The sequence below is a fragment of the Lepisma saccharinum genome, chromosome 23 (assembly GCF_977018435.1).
Source record: "Lepisma saccharinum chromosome 23, izLepSacc3.1, whole genome shotgun sequence".
NCBI lineage: Eukaryota > Metazoa > Arthropoda > Insecta > Zygentoma > Lepismatidae > Lepisma > Lepisma saccharinum.
This window is the reverse complement of record NC_139251.1, coordinates 32,155,073-32,170,927: the sequence shown is the minus strand read 5'-3', so window position 1 is coordinate 32,170,927 and position 15,855 is coordinate 32,155,073. Positions and strand designations below refer to the sequence as shown.

At 38.1% G+C, this 15,855-nt stretch overlaps 1 long non-coding RNA gene across 3 annotated transcripts in view; it reads right to left on the bottom strand.

Moving 5' to 3' along the window:
* LOC146005405 (uncharacterized) overlaps positions 1 to 15,855 on the bottom strand; it is a 262,625-nt gene that overhangs the window by 88,764 nt on the left and 158,006 nt on the right. Inside the window, exon 5 of one of the 3 annotated variants that reach the window (XR_014444021.1) lies at positions 1,725 to 1,861. The exons of the other annotated variants lie outside the window; for them this stretch is intronic. This is a non-coding gene — a long non-coding RNA (uncharacterized LOC146005405). Of the gene's footprint in view, positions 1 to 1,724; positions 1,862 to 15,855 lie in introns of those variants that run through there. 3 annotated transcript variants of the gene reach the window in all.

The following is a 15,855-nucleotide window of genomic DNA, read 5'->3' as shown; positions in this document are numbered from 1 at the left end:
CTAAAAACAACAGTAGGCTAGTACATTGATAATTGTCATACGCGTACAATAGAACTTAAAATACATTATATAGGTATTTAATTATACATGAAATAAATGACATAATTATGTTGAAATTGATATGGATAGAAAAGGCTTGGGTTTCTAGGACGTAACATATTTTTAAACATGTATGCACTTATGCTCCAGAGTTTAATAAACAATATATGACATAAAAACTGACATAAGGAAACGTAACATTGCAAAAATATTACAAATTATGCATTTCACTTAAAAAAATTAACAAAATTTTCTTTCACAGAGATAAAATGTAAAAAGTAAATGCAGATAACTTTAACAACAATTACTTACATGAAAATGCATAACTTAAATTTAAATTCCTTTTCATTACAGTCAGAAAAATGATTTTGTGAACAAAATGTTTTGACCAAAATGTTCTGAAGCTAAAGTAAAGGCAAAAATATGCACTTACATAACTAATAATAGCAAATGTCATCGTGTTTACAAAACTATAAACAGACGAGGATGAAAATATAAAGTCAAACATGGGTATATTATGTGGTAATTTGTTCAAAATTCATTTATAATAATAATAACAAATGTAGTATCCTGGTTTGAAAAAAAATCATATTCTAATAATTATGGCAATTGAAAAATAGTTTATTGACATGTAAATGCCCATAAATGTGACAAAATACAAAAGCAGTAGAGTGGGATTCATAAGTATGACCGAGCAAATTATCCTCACTCTCTTTGCTTTACCCAATGAGAACTTCAAGAATTTAATCAAAAACTAAACAAGCCTCTGACTACCTGTGCACAAGCTACGCAAAAATATGTTATTTAAAAACATGTTGGATGCAAGACTAGAATTAATGAAAATAGTCATGCACAATTTGCAGAGCAATACTTGTGCATCCCACTGTACTAGAAACATCCACATATAAAAATCGCAACTATGTAGCTGGTTACATCCTAAATATAGGGGAGAGCGGGTATGGTCGTAACACTGGAATATTGCCAATGTATACATAGAAGTACATAAACGAAATTCTACGCACAAGAAATTACATATTTCTAATTTAAAACTATGCAATAACTGCAAACAAACCATGAGTCGTTTGTGAGAAATTAAAGAACAAAGTTACGTTGCAATTGTTACAACCTGCACCAGCAAGGGTGTGCTGCTAAAATTTCAACTAACATGTAGCACACATTAAAATGCAGAATGGCATAATAATTATAACATATGAAACATGTATATATGTCATTACTAACTATAACTCATCAAAATTAGAACGAACTATTACAAATCTAGCATAAAATGTAATTTCTGCAAGAACACAAATTAGACCAAGAAAATGTACTGTACCTTGTTTGTTCCAAAAATATTTGTAGTTATAGATAGACAAAATATCATTCATTGGTTTTGCCTTTCACACAACTTTATTATAACTACATAGAAATGCTGTATCCTGTTTGAGAAACTATTCAATTGTGTATTACTTTATGATTCAGTACATTTTATATAAAAAAAGTCCACATTGAGTTTATATCGACTTCTGAAATACTTGTATCTAATGAAAATTTAATGGACACCTTGAATATCTATTTGAGAGCCTCTTACTAAATGAAATGTTCCAAACAGTAGATCCGTACTGTAAATAAAGTAAATATATTAAATAAGCACAAGTAGAAGTGTAAAATTTGAAGACTTTATTGGTCCTTCAGTACTATGTTAACTTAGTACATTTAGAAAAGACAGTAAAAGTTGATTTACTTAATATTAATACTTTTCAACAGCAGATGTTCCTTATGACTCCTGCCTCCTCTTCTTCATATCTTCCCTCCTGGTAGTGTCCTAAAATATTTGGCAACATTAGAATTGAGACAAAGTATATATTAAGTTTTTCACACAAATAACACAAAATTCTAGAAAAATGAGTGACAATAATCTTGCATTTAAATCTCAAATGCGCATAATAACTGATAACAAAAGAAAACATTCTTCATATTTATAAACAATATCTTATCAGGAATTGTGCAGTACTCCATATTATGAAGAAATGACAAATTTGTTTAGATTACACATTAACTTAAACATGCAATGTTTAAGATTACACAAAAGTTACACGAAAAATTAAGATAAAGTGTGACTTGTTACATATGTACAATTAATTTAATACATTACAGAAAACATAGCTTCCTTACCAAGTAAGTAATCTACAGAATCAGCCATGCTCAAAATTAATACAAAAGCAAGTAATTGTTAGCAATAAGAACAAGTTAACACAGAGATTCCTTAGCAAGTAAATACAGTATATAAACACATTATGAAAGAATATACAGACCTTGCACCAAGTAACATGCAATAATAGCGTGTACAAAGACCTAGACTTAGCATAAATACAATATGAAAAAAGTACAAATGATGATACATGCTACAAATTATTAGTTAGTAGATTAATTTCATTATTATTAAGGATAACATTTTAAATTAAGAAAGCTATGATATTTATGAAATGAAATATTATTAGTTTAAATGGTTCGCTCTATGACATTGTAACAGGTTATGTTTTAGATAATGCAAAGAATGAAGCTTGACACCAGAATGTATGACACATTGTACATGACACACTTTGTCAGAATATAATTGTTAAGAATATGAATTATGCCTGCGTCGTACACAGAAAATAAAACTGATTTGAATAAATCAACGTTGATTTGGATTGATTTGTTGTTTTAAGTCCACTTTATGCACAGTAAGGCTAATCGGGACTGGACCTACAGTTTAAAGTGGGATCCGAACCACTTGTGCCTCCGCCGGGTATCGAACCCTTGCTTACAAGGCGAAGACGCTACCACTGCGCCATCGGGGAGGCCGAATAAATCAACCCCACAAAGAAATGTTAGTGTATGATTTTTTAGAAGCCATTACAAAAAAAGAAAAATATATCTAGCCTGTACTAAATTTGGTACTTTTCAATAAGTTATTTCATAATTCTAAACGAACAGGCTCGAGTTGGTCAGTTATTAAGAAACGATGCTGATGAATAGTTATTTTTTTTGTTTCTACTGACAAGTAAACAAATGTCTGGTCACTAGCACACACATTTCTTTGTTCTAAGGAAGTATATTTCTTTCTGTGCAGGTTGAAGCATTCGTCGTCCTATTTCTACGAGGCAGTAACAAACACCATATACAATGCAATCAAAAATACACAAGTATGTGGACATTGTAATGTGAACAGGTTTAGCCTATTACACATTATGAAGTAGATGGTTCTATAATATTAACTATACTCTGTCCCGGTTATCTCTGGAGAAAGGAAACGAAAAGAAGTCTCTGCGCAAGTAGTGACGCGAGACGGCTCCACCAATGAACACGTGAGAAGGTATGGGATTGCGTGGAGGGGAAAGCAACTGCGGTTACCAGCCTTCGCAGCAGTGTGTACTGCTTCGCTCTGCCCATTCGATCTCCCCCCCCCCCTTCTCTGTCACTATGCGCGGCCTTGTTCTAGAGATAGCCGGGATAGAGTATAGGAACTGTTTTAATGGCTACTCCAAAGGCAAGAAGGTAGCGAGTTGCCCGAGTTACACAGTTCAGGTCATTGAAGTGAATCGTTTCGACACGAAATACCATTTCGTTACTTTTTCTCAGCAAGCGTTCAATTTGCACAGGTTGGTTTGGGACACCCTGTATTTTATTCTGCGCCAGCAAGCACACGTGTTATAGCAACAGCACTGTGAAATACATGATAGTGCATGAATACTACATGAAAGGAAGGTCATTACAAGGTTGTAACTGGCAACGGAAGTCGGTGAGGTCGTTGCGATGTTTAGTTCGAATGACATCATGCTGCCAGGGTTGGTAAGTCAACGCTGTTGCGTTCGCCCTTTGGTATATGAGCTACGAAGCGACTTCAAGATTGAGCCACGCATGTTAGGGACGGTTCAAGAACGGAAATCATAGGGTTACGTACTTCTCGTAAGGATCGCGATTAGTACAACGAGAATGAATGCTTTTGTTTACCACAAGCTTCACCCTCACAAGCTGCGTCGGTGGTGAAGCACGTTCGGTACCGAAGTTTCCGGATTCAAATTCCGGCCTGGACGTTCTGAGAGTACCATCATCAATTTAATTTAATCATCACTCATCGTCGCGGTTAGCCAAAAGTGGAGGAAAGGCAACGCTAATAACAAAAATACCTGCACAAACAAACATCCTGACTCGGAGCGGTTGTTTTTTTATTATTTTTGTTATTTAGCATCGCTTTTCTTCTACTTTTGGGCTAATCGCGACGATGATGATGAGTGACATGATGAAGGGACACTTACAAAGAACACCCAAGCCCAGGACGGGATTCGAAACCGGGACCCCTGACATCGACTAGAGGGATTGTGGAGCAGGTTCTAGAGTGATTCTGCCAGGATTTCGAAACTGTGCGCACAGTTATGTTATCCAAATTATGTTTGTGGTTGATGTAATGTTTTTGTGTATTTTATTTCCCGGGTGATTAAAAAATTCCCAAACAGTTAGTTCTGTAGTTCCGAAATGCCGGTGCGTATGGATAATCTAGGCATTCCAACATAGACAGGGGTATAGTCACTGTATCTGAGACACACTCAGAGAACTAAATGCATCATATCGATTGATGCACCAAAATGCATCCATTGATGCACTAAAGTGTGTTTTATGGCTTCTTCATAGAATTAGATTCACATTTGATGTATTTGGGTGTATTGTTAAAGAAACACCAAAGTGCATCATTTGATTCAAGTGAGGATTTATTTCAGTTGAGATGCACTTCAATGCATCAGTTGATGTTGCTTGATGCACCTTCCTGCATCTCTTTGGATGATACACTTAAACGTTTGGTCTGAGCTACAGAGTTTATGTAGCTCAGACGAAACGTTTAAGTGAATCATAAAAAAAGATACAGGAAGGTGCATGAAAATGCATCAAGGTGCATCAAGGTGCATCAAAAAGGATCAACTGATGCATTGAAGTGCATCTCGACTGAAAGGCCTCCTCACTTGAATCAAATGATGCATCACTTTGTATGTCGTGATGTTTCTTTCACGACATACAAAAATGCACCCAAATGCATCAAATGTGAATCTGATTCTTTGAAGAAGCCATAAAACATACTTTAGTGCATCAATGGATGCATTCTGGTGCATCAATCGATATGATGCATTTAGTTTTCTGTGTGCACGGTGCCATCTTGAAGTCCACCATCTTGGATATGGGTTGATTTTTTTTTTTAATATGAAGGGGATATTGTAACATATCAATGCACATTAGAATTTCACCTGAAATCCAAATCTGCAATCTGTTTTATCCTACATTCAACTTTTGGCAAATTATTAGCTGTTCAATTTGCAAATATGTTCTGGATGTGTAGGCAGCCACAGATGGCATTAAGAAAGGAGGAAGGCAAGGAAAACAGGCTTACATCTGGAGAACAAGGCTGTGGTGTGCTTCCCTCAGTTTTCAACCATTGCTACCTTGATAGAAAGACTTAATATTTCTGCAGGAGATTCAATAACGATCAATAATCTCTTACGGATTTTTGTTGTACCACCATGTTCGGGAAACGTGCGGTAATTTTAAATTTGTGAGTATAGTTCGTTGAAACTAAAATAATGTAATTCCAGAAAGTTTGAATATGTAACTGTTCTTTGATATGATTTTTGCTATTTGCGTAACTTTTCATCCACTTTTGGCTAATCACGACGATGAGGATGAGTGGTTATATGATGAAAAAGAGGAAGGGACACTGAAAAAGAACACCCATGCGGAGGTCTAAATTCGAACCCGTCTTCCCTCCCATAAATCTTGACAATGGACACTGCTTCCAGCAACTGAATATTGCCATTAGTACACTGAAAACCGCCTGCTTTCGGCACTTTGGATGCAAAGCATCTACACGAAATGGAACACACGTTTTTCCTGTACGAGTTATGCAACACTTCAGTTTCTCACAATTATCAACAGCTTCTTTTTGCTGTTGATAATACACATTCATGTGGCCGCGGTGGCTCAGTCGGTAACGCGTCTGACTACCATGCTCAAGGTCCCGGGTTCGATCCCCGGCCGGTTCAAATCCGGGAACTTTTCTAACGGAGGAAGCGGCCCCGGCACCCACCCAGCGTCGAATAACATGGGTACCTGGGGGAAACTCTGGGGGGTAAAGGCGGTCAGGGGCGTGATGCTGATCACATCACCCCCACTCACGACCGGATCAAGAAAGTGTGGGTCGTTACCCCCACACCCCCTATACGCCTTCATGGCGTGGTGCTATGCACAGGGGAACACTTTACTTTTTTTACTTTACTTTACTTCTTTTTGCTGTTGTTTTCACAGCCCATGCTATGTTTACGGGCCAGCAGAAATGAACGCCACACACTTTACAATCTAGACTCCTACAACAAGTGCTATGTGTAGGAATGGATATGGCAGCGTGTGGGGTGCTTAGGGAAATGGCCACATTCGGGAAGAAGTGGAAGCTGAAAGCAGGAGCTTCAAATACTGGGCAAAGCTTGATGACCAGGGAACAATTTATATGTAGTAAAAATGTGCTGAATATGTAAATACACATTCAGTTATTTTCGCCAAAATATGGATTTAAATATGGATTTAAAATGTTTACCTTTTTAATAATGAAAGACACTACACGAGTTACATAAAATACAGTACGCTTACATTGATATTAATTGTAAAACAACGCAAAATATGTTTTCATTTTCTGTTTCCAAAACAATTAATAATAACATTTTGTTGTAAGTGTTCGAAAGTGAATTTCCTTCTGTTGTCCCTTTAGATGTATTTATATTGACTAAAACTGCGTTCAATATCGCAAGAAGTAATGGGAGTGTATTTCAAATTTGTCAGTTATTTGCAAGAAATTCACACAACTCTTTCGGTCACACGGGAAGTTGTAGTATTGCGCCAATATTGAGCATATGTTGAGAAATGTTCTAAAATATGGAAATAATATGTAAATTAACTAAAATATGTAAACTATGAGCCAAAACCTAATATACCGGGTGGGCCATAAGTCAATTGTGACTAGTAATCGTTAGACTTTGTTTTGCCTAGCGTAGTGGAAGAGTTGTGAACTTGACTAGTGCGTATTACCCAATATAAGAATGCTGGGTAATGCGCACTAGTCAAGTTCACAACTGACTTTCACTACGCAAGTCTAACGATTGCTAGTGACAACTGACTTATGGCCCACCCAGTATGTAAAAATATGGAAAATAAGATGTGAATTTTTCGAGTCTACATGCCATGATGTGCAACACAAAATCTAACTGATTTCAGCTTTATATGTAAATATGTATTTACATATAAATCCGATCACTCCTGATGACTATGGAGGGGAGATTTAATGAAACTTTGTGTGCAATGACAGAGAAGTGGGTGTAACGAGAGGCAATGGGTAGCAAAAGTAAAGAAGGAATTGTAGGGTTTGAGAAGAGGAAGTAGATTTTTCCGAATCGGGCGCGATCGAACTATGTCCGTTCTGAATCGCCACTGAAACATGTGGCTCAACCTTTAAGCGCCTGTACATAGCGAAAAATGACTAAGGGTGTAAGTGACTAAAATAATACGTCATATACGCAAGTGTTAGTTACTCAGATTCGAAGATCTGTTTCGCTGAATCTAGGACAATTGCGATGGCGCACAATTGCAATGAAGCCAAAATCATGGACAATTGCGATGGTTTTGACGGTGAAGATAATTTTACAAATGAATGGTAGGACAATTCCGACGATCAGAACCACAGAACTAATAATGCTGTAGAAGGTTGGAACAACAAAATAAATAGGTGGCTTGGAAGACCGCATCCAAAAATTCATGATGTTCTGGCCTGCCTCAAGAGCAGAAGCAGAAGACACCAACATCTGAACGGATGAAACTTAATCTAGAAGGTAAGACAAGGAAGAAGCGTGACATTAAAATCGACGAGAGAGTTGGAAAGTGTATTCAGAGGAAACGGATGACTTCAAAAGGTGGTCTGTTGGCTCTAGCCCATATTCAAAAACTAGATTGAACCAAATTTCCAGCCCAAAATATCAATATTTCACATAATTCTCTTGTAAGAAGTATTGTACGGGGTGTTAAATCACCCTTCAATTTGATAGAAGACTTAAAATGTTATCGCAATTGTCCAACCGCCCTTTCACTTCTAACTGTGTTCATCGCAATTGTCTGTCACCCCAATTGTCCGGCTACCGTTTTGCTATATCGACTGCTTTCCATTCTCACAATAAAATAAACCGGTTTCGTCATTTATCTTGCATTTACATCTTCGTTATATAATTGTAAATGCGTATGCAAGTAAATTACGCACGCAAATTGTTTCAAAGGCGTACATTGCCAGCAGCGTTTCCGCTAAAACTGGCAACGGGGAAATGACAAAAGTATAAATGAGAGAGAAGAAGAATTTAGAATCTTCACAGCATTGTAACCAGGTGGATGCGTAAAGAAATGTCTTTCTTATGGCTTTTTTTTGCCTCCTGGAAAAAAGTCTGGGTTTGTCCATGGTTGGCGAAATATATTATTGATTGCTTATATAAATATAAAGTAAATTACCCATTGTAATGATCTGATCTGAAAATACCAAATTTTCCACCCTGGACTTTTGTCCTGCGCCATCAGCCATTTTCGATTAACCGCTATGATCTTTCCAATTCAGAAGAATTACATATGTCTAGAATTCCTTCTAGAGAGCATTCAAGTAATACTTCGAGTGGTTTTCTTTACCCGTTGTCTAGATATCTGTAATAATTTCGTGGCACCGTAAGCCTATATTTCCATCACAGATTTCGAGGTAGAAACTCAAGTAATCCACACTTACACATTTCCTGTTTATTTTAATGGAAAATTTACATAAATAAAGGCTATTTTTTAATTATTTATTTTTCAGAACTTGTGGTTATTTTAAAGACAGACGAAGATTCGCTCTAGCAGAATTTGAAATATTATAGAGTTTTTTTTCTTCAAATGGACACGACAAAGGGTACACACTTCTTCAGGGCTCACGAGCTTGACAGCAACACAAAACAAAAAGATTTAGAATTATTTCGCAATGCCCAACCGCCGTGTTGCGACAAATGACAACAAGCAGGTTGAAACATGTATTTTTTTCATTGCATTCTGTCGCTCACTTTGAGCCCTAGAAAGCAACATTTCGGAAGTTGCAGAATTTGATCAGAAAAACCCATTGGAAACAGACACATCAACAAGACACAAGAAAAAAACCCTTGGCAGGGAAGGAAATTCGATGTTAAGTGGCGTATAACATATCTACCGGCGTCAGGAGGAGAGAAAGAAAACAACTTTTCTCCCAGGATTTCTTGACAGGCTGACAGCTTTCTAAACCTCCCCGATACGCACAGCTGGCTAAAATAGAATTGTTATTTTCTTGTATGATTGGCATGTTTTTCTGGACAAGGGTCAGGCTTCACTGTCAAATAGCTTCTCGGGTTTCCCACTAGATGTCGGGCCGAAAAATCATCCTTCCGGAACAATTGGCTCTCTGTAGCGTTTACAACACCACCTGGTGAGAGGTGTGGATGTTATTACTCGGTATTTACATATGAAGCTATTTGCTGTCCGGGGTGCCCTTCTTGTATGCTAACTGCAAAGAAAAGTGTTTTCGTTCTAGCGTGCGGTTGTGAAGTTTCATTCACGGCATTGAAAATAACAGTCTCGCAAACGCACAGCAGTTTACATTATGTAACATAGTTAAGGGGACAGAAATCCGCTCCTCCTCAGTGCTGGTTTTACTTATGTAGTACAGTGGGATCCATGAGTATTACTGTGCAAATTGTCCATGACTATTTTCATTAATTTTTTCTTACATCCTATGTGTTTGTAAGCGATTGATTTTATGCTGATGCAGAAGTTGTGAACAACTTGTTTTCAGTTTTCTTTTAATTCTTGAAGCTCTTATTGGATCAAATTAAGCACGCGAACATGGTGATGGACAATTTGCACGTTAATACTCATGGATACCACTGTACCTGTATCATTGCCACTACTGGCGTATTCATGGAGGACGTGTCAGGCGTGACCCTTCCCTCAGAAATGCCCTCTTCACAAGAAATATTGTACTTATCACCCTAAGAGAGTATCATATGATCTTAAAATAGTAAAACATGTAGTGCCAGAATATGAATTTGGATAAGAATTACAATTATGAAAAAATCTCAAATTACTTTCTAAGACACGTTTTCGAAATATTTCTCAAAATTCACTTAAAAACTAGAAATATGACTTGTGAAATATTATAGTGCGAAGTGGTCGTAAACGTATTGAGCCATGTAATACTTATAGTTCCTAGTGATTTAATTAATTGTTTTTTATCATTATTTTTTTTTGAATGCAGGAGAAAGATTATCTTCCAAATTTGGATGTGTCAGATTGATTAATTGGTTGATTGATTTAGTTTATTTTGTGAGTACTTTGCTTTCCCAAATTGGAGTGGTGATATAATGAAATTGGTGAAGGGACATTCACCAAGAACATCCGGGATTCGAACCCGGTAACTTCTGGCGTCGTAGCGCGATGCGCTAACCTCTCCGCTACGGAGGTCGGCTGCGTCAAATGCAAAAGGTTATTTGGTTATAGGTTCACTAACATATTTTAAGCCTTGACCCTATGTAACACTTTTTAATGAGGATTATATGACAGATTACACTAAAATTTTAGAATAATTTTTTCTTGATTCAGACTGGTAAAAGTAGCAACAGATTATGAAAACAACAATTTATTGTAGCGTATTAATTTGAAAACTGAAAAAAATAGTAAAAACTCTAAGCAATTTAATATTATTATTAATAATAATTTTTATACATTATGGATTAATTTTACATGAGTGGCCCGAGCCTACAAACATTATTGACGACGCCTGTGAAAGTACCATACAAAAAATTAGAAACTAAAGAGGGATGAGGTAGTTTATAGAGATTTTGCGCAGCACGACGCCGTAAATCCACATTATCCTGTTTAGTTCCAAAATCCACCGGAAGATGTCTCCGTGGGCGCATGGCCATCGAGAACAGCGGTCTCCGCGGACGCCGATTTATCGAACCAAACGAGGCAGCGGAAAGGGCAATCATTCTCCACGGCTGTCCAGGTGGCAGCACCTGCAAGACACTTTCGACCGCAATTACGAATACGCTCAGCCAACGCACAACAGATCGAATGGGTGTTTTCCGCGCAAAAATGTCCGCGTTGATTCGTTTTTGACGGTTCCTTTAATGGCGTTACCGCCTCCTTCTGGTTTTAACGTCACGTATTTTCTATTGCTAGGTAAACCGCAGTGATGAGCGCTGAATGATTGATAAGTTAGGTTCGAGTACAGGAAAAATAAGTGTTTTGTTATTGTTGTTAGGAATAAGCAACGGCAAATTAAAAGAAATAGTAATGAACAACCAAAATTATAATTCTCCAGCACCATTTTTTTTACTAATTCCGTTCTGAGCAAATTTAAAATTACTAAATAATTTTGTCAAAATTACGAAACTTAGTGGAGGTGTATGGTTATCAAAAACTGAGCAAGTATAACGTGACGACGTAGGAAGTTGAATGAGGTACTCGCCGAGTATTTTTGGAACCGATTCCCACGTACTCGCCGAGTATTTTTTCAACCGATTCTGATGTATTCGCCTAGTAATTTTTGAATCGATTCCCACGTACTCGCCGAGTATTTTTTCAACCGATTCAGATGTATTCGTCGAATATTTTTGGAACCGATTCCGATGTACTCACCGAGTATTTATGGAATCGATTCCCACGTACTCGCCGAGTATTTTTTCAACCTATTCCGATGTATTCGCCGAGAATTTTTGGAACCTATTCCTGTGTACTCGCCGAGTATTTTTTGAACCGATTCAGATGTATTCGCCGAGTATTTTTGGAACCGATTCGGATGTATTCGCCGAATATTTTTGGAACCGATTCAGATATATTCGCCGAGTATTTTTGGAACCGATTCAGATGTACTCGCCGGGTATTTTTAGAACCGATTCCGATGTACTCTCCGAGTATTTTTGGAACCGATTCCGATGTACTACTCGTCGATTATTTTTGGAACCGATTCCGATGTACTCGTCGAGTATTTTTGGAAGCAATTCCGATGTATTCGCCGAATATTTTTGGAACCGATTCAGAAGTATTCACCGATTATTTTTGGAACCGATTACGATGTATTCGCCGAGTATTTTTGGAACCAATTCCAATATACTCGACGAGTATTTTTGAAACCGATTTCGATGTACTCGTCGAGTATATTTGGAATCATTCCGATGTACTCGCCGAGTATTTTTGGAACCCATTCCAACATGCTCGCCGAGAATAGTTGCAAAACAAGATCATGTTTTGCCGTAAACCTCAGACCAAATCAAGTTGCGAGCAGGTACGACGTGGCAACACCGCAAATGGTGCAGGCTGATTCATTTCGTGTTCCTGCCTTTAGTTTTCTAAAATTTAGAATATCAATGTAGTTCTTAAAATTGGAAATAAAACGGAGATAGGCCGAATTTTAAACATAAAATGAGGGAATATATTCAACGTTCTAATTGTCTCAGTAACGAATTTGAAAACAACTGTAAAGTGGTGCGTGAGTGCATGTGAGGGAAAGATAGCAACAGAAAAAGATGATGGGAAACTTTGCTAATTAGAATGTATACACATGCAATTTGTACAAGGTTGGGTTTTCTAAATAATGCTTATGTAATAACAAAGTGATGCAGTAACGAAAACTAAACATATGATGTTTATGACATTGTAAATACACGGAAAGTTTGGACACGCCACCAATGTTGCCAGTCACATAAACGTGGAGTTTTATTTTTTAGTCTAGCACAAGCCATCCTTTCGGGATTAGATGTGTGAAGGAGGATAAAACCGACATTGAAAGATCTATATTTTCTTGCTTGTATGGGCGAAAATTACTTGAACTAATCGCTGTAAAGGTGTATTGTCAAAAAATAATAAATATAAATAAAAATAAGAAAACTAGCGAACCTTGGCTTGGACTGTTGATTAAGTTGAAAATTTTGTTTTTGTCAGTGTCCTACATATCGTAAATATTTCTGAAAACATCTTGTATTAAATTTAGTTTGTAGGGCTTGAAATATAGGGAATATACAGAGATGTGTGCGCTTATTGTAATCTTTTTACACCTGTCCCCTATTGAGAACTTTGGAAAACTTACTGGACCTCAGCTTGCACTAACGAAGTATGACTGTTTCCATTCATTTCGTGTGTCTCGGTCCCTTCTCGTTTTATAAACATTCGTACGATTCTCGTCTCTGTCTTTGAAGTATAATTCTTTGGTCTTGTGTCTATTCTCAAAATAAACAATATCACTGATGTTTGACGCCTCATTTTGATGTTATGGAATTTTATCGTGAATGTATGCAACGGCGATGCACAGGTTCATAGTTCGAGCAAGTGTTCTGATGATAAGAGCAATGGAAGCCAACACCGACTAGGTTCGTAGTTGCTACTGATGGATTAACTTGGTAATTACGATGAACAAAATATATCAGGTAGATATTTGCTTGGTACATGCCTGGATCTCCCCGATGGCTTAATGGTAACGTCGTCGGTTTGTAATCTAGGGGTCTAGGCTTCGATACTCGGTGGAGACACATTACATATTATTTCGGATCCCACTTTAAACTGTAGGTCTACTCCCAATTAGCCTATCTGTGCATAAAAGCGTATTTAAAACAAAAAACCCACAAGCATAAAGAAATGTCAAACTTGGTATGCCTGAATAAGTCGCATAGTAAAATAAACTTTGTTTTCAGTCTCGCCTCGGCAAGTCTCGTTCTTGCCCAATTTCTTAAAGTTCGTCTCAGTCTCGTCTTGATATGCGATACGAGACCGAGAGTTGTCTCGGTACGATCTCTTACCACGCCTGTCCAAGAACAAAACACTGACGATAGAAAGCTCGCCCGATTAAAAACGGGGCCGCCTGAGACTGAAAGGCTGGAAGAAACAGGGGGCAGATCGTTGCTCAACTCTCTACATGTGTTATGAAGTTGGCCGACGCTCCATATCGCCCAGGCGGCTCGCAGAAGGTCGCGATTTGCATATAATGAGAGCTCGTTGTTGGACGAGAGGCGCCTGTTCGTCTTCGTAGCACGTCACGTGACGGACGGATGCGTGGGCAATTTCCTCCAATGACATCGCTCATGCGTGTACGCCGTGCGTCGCAAATTGTCTCTGGCAGAGATGAAAAGGGAACGCTCACACACACAAACAGAAAATCCCTTCCAACTAAGCAATGAAGACTCTTGCCAACTCTCCTGGCTTTGGGGGAGTCTGCAGTATGTACAGTCCAAGTCCACTTTATGCACAGATAGGCTAAACGGAAATGGAACTACAGTTTTAATTTAAAGTGGGATACGAACAGCTCTGCAGGGCTCTTAAAGATTCAGCATCCATTCTAATCAGTTCTATTGGGTTCAGTTAGAGGACGGATTGGATTGGATTGATTTGTTGTTTTAAGTCCAATTTATGCACAGTAAGGCTAATCGGGACTGAACCTACAGTTTAAAGTGGGATCCGAACCACAATGCGCCTCCGCCGGGAATCGAACCCGAGACCCCTTGATTACAAGGCGACGACGCTACCACTGCGCCATCGAGGAGGCCCTAGTTAGAGGACGGGAACTTTTTTCTCGCACAATTTAAATTTGTTCCAAGTTGCGTATTGTTTAATTTCAATACGAAACTAGGACCGCATTTCAATTCACCCAGAAACAAGGGCCCTGGACCGTATTTAAATTGATCCGCAAAAACGGTTCCTGGACCGAATTGAAATACCTTAAAGTTAAGAAGGTTCCTTACGGTCTAGATCCCATTTACGCTTGCTTATTTTGTCTCCTGGACAGGAATTCATTTTTTTTAAAATTTCTGCTCCTTTAACAACCCTGCCGCTCTGCACCATGTACCGAACCCATCACCCTTTGACTCCTTGGAGTATAAAATCTTTGGTTGATGATTGATTTATCAAAGAATCATAATCAATAATCCCATTCATTAATTTGCATCTAAAATGTTTCATTTTTCATAGAAATATAAACAAGTTATGGGTTGACGTGTGGCTCGCACGACGAACCCCTAATCGTTGTTGTAGGTTTCCATGACCGGGTTACGCTACGGGACGCAAAACATGACCCTAAAGCTTAACGGCCAATGAGACGCGGAGAAACGGGACAACAGAACTTCTGTTCTCTCCTGCCATTGAAATGAAATGGTGTAACGCCCATTACAGGGAAACGCGCGGAACCGAAGCGGGAATTTCCGTGCCAGAAATCTGCAGGTTATGTTAAAGGTAATCGCCACTGAGACGCCGAAAACGGGTCTGTTGCGTTCTGTTGCATGGATGGATGAAATGGGAAAATTTAATATCGCGATATATCGTCAAGAAAATATCGTCACAGACGATACGATATATTTTTTCGGTATCGTAATATCGGCGATATATCGTCTCCACGATTATCGCCAAATCGTGACGATATATCACCAACACGATATATCGGCAAATATCGTGACGATATATCACCAACATGATATATCGCTAAAATATCGTGACGATATATCGCCGACACGATATATATCGCTAAATATCGTCACGATATATCACCAACACGATATATCGCTAAAATATCGTGACGATATATCGTCGACACGATGTAATATATCGCCAAAATATCGTGACGATATATCGTATAGTTGATATCGCCTGGACGATATTTTCCAATATCGCGATATATCGTCTGGTCGATATATCGCGCAACACTACTTTAGACAGCACGGCCAC